This window comes from Rhinichthys klamathensis, unplaced genomic scaffold, assembly GCF_029890125.1.
Source record: "Rhinichthys klamathensis goyatoka isolate OS25496 unplaced genomic scaffold, OSU_Roscu_1.1 h1tg000104l_1, whole genome shotgun sequence".
NCBI classification, from domain to species: domain Eukaryota; kingdom Metazoa; phylum Chordata; class Actinopteri; order Cypriniformes; family Leuciscidae; genus Rhinichthys; species Rhinichthys klamathensis.
In genome coordinates, this window is record NW_026606643.1 from 3706532 (window position 1) to 3712666 (window position 6135).

Sequence of the window (6135 nt, forward strand, 5' to 3'; positions counted from 1 at the left end):
AGATGTGTCTCACCAGCTTTGACAATGTCGATTGGTCACAAAAACTCTGGCGGAAAAAAAAACACTTTGCAGTGTTGTAGTCTAGACCAGCTCATTTGAGTCTGAGTCCAGGCCAAGACCTAAGTAGATTGAGTCTGTGTCAAGAGCAAGACTAGAAGAGGCCAGAGTTTTAGTCAAGACAGAGACCAGAAGAGACTCAAGTCTTAATCAAGACCCAGACCACAAAAGGGTCAAGCCCAAGTCAAGAGAGAGACCAGAAAAGGGATGAGTCCGAGTCAAGAGAGAGACCAGAAGAGGGATGAGTCCGAGTCAAGACAGAGACCAGAAGAGACTCAAGTCTTAATCAAGACCCAGACCACAAAAGGGTCAAGCCCAAGTCAAGAGAGAGACCAGAAGAGGGTCAAACCCGAGTCAAGACCGAGACCAGAAGATGGTCAAACCTGAGTCAAGACAGAGACCAGAAGAGGGTCAAACCCGAGTCAAGACCGAGACCAGAAGATGGTCAAACCTGAGTCAAGAGAGAGACCAGAAGATGGTCAAACCTGAGTCAAGACAGAGACCAGAAGATGGTCAAACCCAAGTCAAGACAGAGACCAGAAGAGACTCAAGTCTTAATCAAGTCCCAGACCACAAAAGAGTCAAGCCCGAGTCAAGAGAGAGACCAGAAGAGGGTCAAACCCGAGTCAAGACCGAGACCAGAAGAGAGATGAGTCTGAGTTAAGAGAGAGACCAGAAGAGATGCAAGCCCGAGTCAAGACAGAGACCAGAAAAGACTCAAGTCTTAATCAAGACCCAGACCACAAAAGGGTCAAGCCCAAGTCAAGGGAGAGACCAGAAGAGGGTCAAACCCGAGTCAAGACCGAGACCAGAAGATGCTCAAGTCTTAATCAAGACCCAGACCACAAAAGGGTCAAGCCCAAGTCAAGGGAGAGACCAGAAGAGGGTCAAACCCGAGTCAAGACCGAGACCAGAAGATGCTCAAACCTGAGTCAAGACAGAGACCAGAAGAGGGTCAAACCTGAGTCAAGACAGAGACCAGAAGAGGGTCAAACCCGAGTCAAGACCGAGACCAGAAGATGGTCAAACCTGAGTCAAGAGAGAGACCAGAAGATGGTCAAACCTGAGTCAAGACAGAGACCAGAAGAGGGTCAAACCCAAGTCAAGACAGAGACCAGAAGAGACTCAAGTCTTAATCAAGTCCCAGACCACAAAAGAGTCAAGCCCGAGTCAAGAGAGAGACCAGAAGAGGGTCAAACCCGAGTCAAGACCGAGACCAGAAGAGAGATGAGTCTGAGTTAAGAGAGAGACCAGAAGAGATGCAAGCCCGAGTCAAGACAGAGACCAGAAAAGACTCAAGTCTTAATCAAGACCCAGACCACAAAAGGGTCAAGCCCAAGTCAAGGGAGAGACCAGAAGAGGGTCAAACCCGAGTCAAGACCGAGACCAGAAGATGCTCAAACCTGAGTCAAGACAGAGACCAGAAGAGGGTCAAACCCGAGTCAAGAGAGAGACCAGAAGATGGTGTTATGGCAAAAATTCATCTCAAACAAACATCACTGCGTAAGAGACACTCAGAGTCAAATTATATAAAATAGAAGTATTTATTCTTGCAAGAATAGGAGCAGTCTAATACACAGTTGTTACCCTGTGCAGAAGAGTGACACACCCCCAGACAGACTGAACTAGCTTTTATCTTAGTTCCAAGGCCTTCTTCCCCCCAGAGCCTTCCTCCCAGTAGTTTTCCATAGACGTCACTAGTTGGCCCACTAAGCTCCCCTGCACCAAATGGCCTTCTGACATCTAGGTCAGAGGTCCTTGTTCGTCTGTTCTCTGAAGTGTCTCCCTCTTCTGCCTCCCCAGGTACATAAACAGAATCTTCTCTCACTACAAGTGAGAGACACACATGTGACATTCTTTGAATCATCTATATTTAACTAAAGATCAATGAATATCATTAAAATTGCCACCACAACTGTCAAACCTGAGTCAGGACAGAGACCAGAAGAGGGTCAAACCTGAGTCAAGACAGAGACCAGAAGAGACTCAAGTCTTAATCAAGACCCAGACCACAAAAGGGTCAAGCCCGAGTCAAGAGAGAGACCAGAAGAGGGATGAGTCCGAGTTAAGAAAGAGACCAGAAGAGATGCAAGCCCGAGTCAAAAGAGGGAGACCAGAAGAGGGTCAAACCTGAGTCAAGACAGAGACCAGAAAAGACTCAAGTCTTAATCAAGACCCAGACCACAAAAGGGTCAAGCCCAAGTCAAGAGAGAGCCCAGAAGAGGGTCAAACCTGAGTCAAGACAGAGACCAGAAGAGGGTCAAACCTGAGTCAAGAGAGAGACCAGAAGAGGGTCAAACCTGAGTCAAGAGAGAGACCTGAAGATGGTCAAACCTGAGTCAAGACAGAAACCAGAAGAGAGATGAGTCTGAGTTAAGAGAGAGACCAGAAGAGATGCAAGCCCGAGTCAAGACAGAGACCAGAAAAGACTCAAGTCTTAATCAAGACCCAGACCACAAAAGGGTCAAGCCCAAGTCAAGGGAGAGACCAGAAGAGGGTCAAACCCGAGTCAAGACCGAGACCAGAAGATGCTCAAACCTGAGTCAAGACAGAGACCAGAAGAGGGTCAAACCCGAGTCAAGAGAGAGACCAGAAGATGCTCAAACCTGAGTCAAGACAGAGACCAGAAGATGGTCAAACCTGAGTCAAGACAGAGACCAGAAGAGGGTCAAACCTGAGTCAAGAGAGAGACCAGAAGATGGTCAAACCCGAGTCAAGACAGAGACCAGAAGATGGTCAAACCTGAGTCAAGAGAGAGACCAGAAGATGGTCAAACCCGAGTCAAGACAGAGACCAGAAGATGGTCAAACCTGAGTCAAGAGAGAGACCAGAAGAGGGTCAAACCTGAGTCAAGAGAGAGACCAGAAGATGGTCAAACCTGAGTCAAGACAGAGACCAGAAGAGACTCAAGTCTTAATCAAGACCCAGACCACAAAAGGGTCATGCCCGAGTCAAGAGAGAGACCAGAAGAGGGATGAGTCCGAGTTAAGAGAGAGACCAGAAGAGATGCAAGCCCGAGTCAAGAGAGGGAGACCAGAATAGGGTCAAACCTGAGTCAAGACAGAGACCAGAAAAGACTCAAGTCTTAATCAAGACCCAGACCACAAAAGGGTCAAGCCCGAGTCAGGAGAGAGACCAGAAAAGGGATGAGTCCGAGTCAAGAGAAAGACCAGAAGAGGGATGAGTCTATGTCAAGACAGAGACCAGGAGAGGGTCAAACCCGAGTCAAGAGAAAGACCAGAAGAGGGATGAGTCTATGTCAAGACAGAGACCAGGAGAGGGTCAAGCCCGAGTCAGGAGAGAGACCAGAAGAGGGATGAGTCCAAGACAAGACCAAGACCCGAAGAGAGTCGAGACTGAGTCAAGAACGAGACCAGAAAAGGGACGAGTCTGAGCCAAGACTGAGAACAGAAGAGACCACTGAGACCACAGTCAGTGCACAAACATATAGCACCGTTGCGCTTCAGGCGACCTGAGTTCGAGTCCCGGCTCGTGGACCTTCCCTGATCCTGTCCCCCTCTCTCGCTCGCCTACTTCGCTTCTTGTCTGTCCTGTCATTATAAAGGCAAAAATGGCAAAAACAAATCTTAGAAAAAAAGAGAGAGACCACAAAAAGTCTGAGTCAAGACCGAGACCAGAAGAGGGTCTAGTCCGAGTCAAGACCAAGAACAGGACAGGCTCATGTTAGAGTCAAGACAGACACCAGAAGTGGGTCCAAGTCAATACTTCAATTCTGAATTTGGATAATTTTGGGTGAACTGTTCAAGCTACAAGCAACAAACAGCACAATAGAATTTTAGAGTTCAGTCTCGTTTGAGGATGTGAGATTGTGTTTAGTGTGTATGAAATGCTCAATACAGTGACAGTTCCCATTTGTTGTTTACAGTGGTCCAAAGGTCACCTCATTTTCATTGCTTCGGTTTCTGTTTCGTAACTTCTGTAGTTTCAGTTTAAAGAATACAGACAATTAGACTTAGTTTAAGTCCCCCCCAAGTTCCTGTTTTCCTTTATTTTATTACAAAACATTGCTAACTTCCATGAAGTTGTTGATGGAATATTTTGTATACGTTTTTAATTGTTTGGTCAGCATTTTGATAGTATCAACCCAACCCACTATAGTGCTCCTGAAAGGAGATGAAAACTGTGTTACATCACTTCAAATCTCTCCTATATAAAACAGCATTGATTTGATTCAGTGTCTAATTTATGACGGGATTGTTTTGTTGAATGTTTTTCTCCCTTCACTGACTTCTCCTTTGTTAAACGTATTGCCTGGACCAGTTAAGTGTACATGTATATGTTTGTATTTGTGTATGAATGTGGACATGTCTTTGTTAAGCCTGAACAAAATATGAATATGAATGCATTATCACTTAAGACTGTTAATCACGGTTTTACTTATGTGGTATATTAGTGTTTTTCCACTGAAATGAGTAATGAGGAGTGAAATCTTCCTGGTCATTAAATCTCATTTTTCCTCCTGCAGTCAAAGTGTGTTTCGACAGGGGATGTTACAGCTGCACCTTCCAGCAAAGATATTGTGTTTTTTTTTGTTGCAAAATGCTGATATACACAGAAATTTGTTCATTTTCTGTCCAAGCGCAACATCTTGTTGATTCATGTAGAGAATTTTTGCCTTTATTTTTGGATTATTTTTTATGTTTGGCCTCATCTGATATGAGAGTTTAAAAAAATGGTGCTGGGTTGGTAACGATACGAGTTTCTGTTTTAATTTCCTCGCTAGCTGTCAATAACACGACTTTTCCCCTTTTTTATCACCCGTTTGCGACGCAGCAAAGCCTTATTAGTACACGTTTGACTCGTTTATCTGCCCAGCTCAGCCCTGTATCATGCATGCTGCCTTTGGCAAAGAGGTTCTTCTTTGGCAAAGGAAGTATGATTGTGTAGTTGTGTCACACAACGTCCCAGCGCTGTGAGTGTCCTGCACTGTATCTTACATTATGCTCACTTCCTATAGCGCTTACTGTCTGCTCTTATGGATTAATATCAGGATTATGATTGTTGTTTTATATCCATAGTTCTGTAGGTTTTTTTTTCCCTTGGAAATGTCATTTTTGTTTGCATATAAATTTTAAAAATTTGCTTAGCTGTAATAATGGGGCAGGACGTGTTTGGTTGTGATGATGCTTGTTTTTGTCCTGTGCGCAACTGCAAAAACGAACTGATGTGTTGGATATTTTTACGTCTGTATTAGACATTTTCTTTGCAAATCTATTGTTCGATTCAATTGTAAATGAATAGAAGATGGGCATCCGTCATTTTATACAACCAGAGCCATCATTAGATGGACATACTGCACATTTTTATGATGTATAATCAGATATATGAGGCTATTTATGGTCACAGAGAGAAAGATTCTAAAAGTCAGGAATATCTTTTGATGAAATAATAGTAGAGATTATTTATATTGCATTTGTTTCTTTTTAAATACCACGGGGCAAGGATTTCCCTTTTGCTTGTGGCAATGCAAGGAAGAATATATAGAAATGTAGCCAACGCACAGTGGATTCTTACTGTTTTGGTTGTTTGTTTGTTATTGCTCTTGTATCTTGGCTAAGCTTTGCTCTGATATATAGGGCAAGCTGCTGAGATGAATCTAAAGGTCATGACATGTAGTTGCATGCCAAGATAATAAACAGTTACATCATCACTTGAGTGTTCAGACTCTTTCTTACCGCGAGGATGCAGTTTTATGAATTAGCATGACATCTGCTGGTGTGCTTTGGTACCACGTGTTATGGTTGGCCTCTTGACTGCAATATCCTCACCTGGACAAGCTGAAGAGTCTGAAATAGTCATTCGTGTTTTTAAAGATTAACCCATGTAAGTTTATTTTTTATTATTAATGTACACTCAGACAGTAAAATGTGATTTTATAACATGTAATGTAACATGTAATGTAATCTCACTTCACTTCGGTGTATTTGTGTTCTGTGTTGTAGCTGATTTTTTATTTTTATTTGACAAGCATAAAAAATATCGATTTTTTCCTTTCCCCACATTCATCCAATTTAAATATATATATATATTTAATTTTTTTTAGGCTTATATAAATGT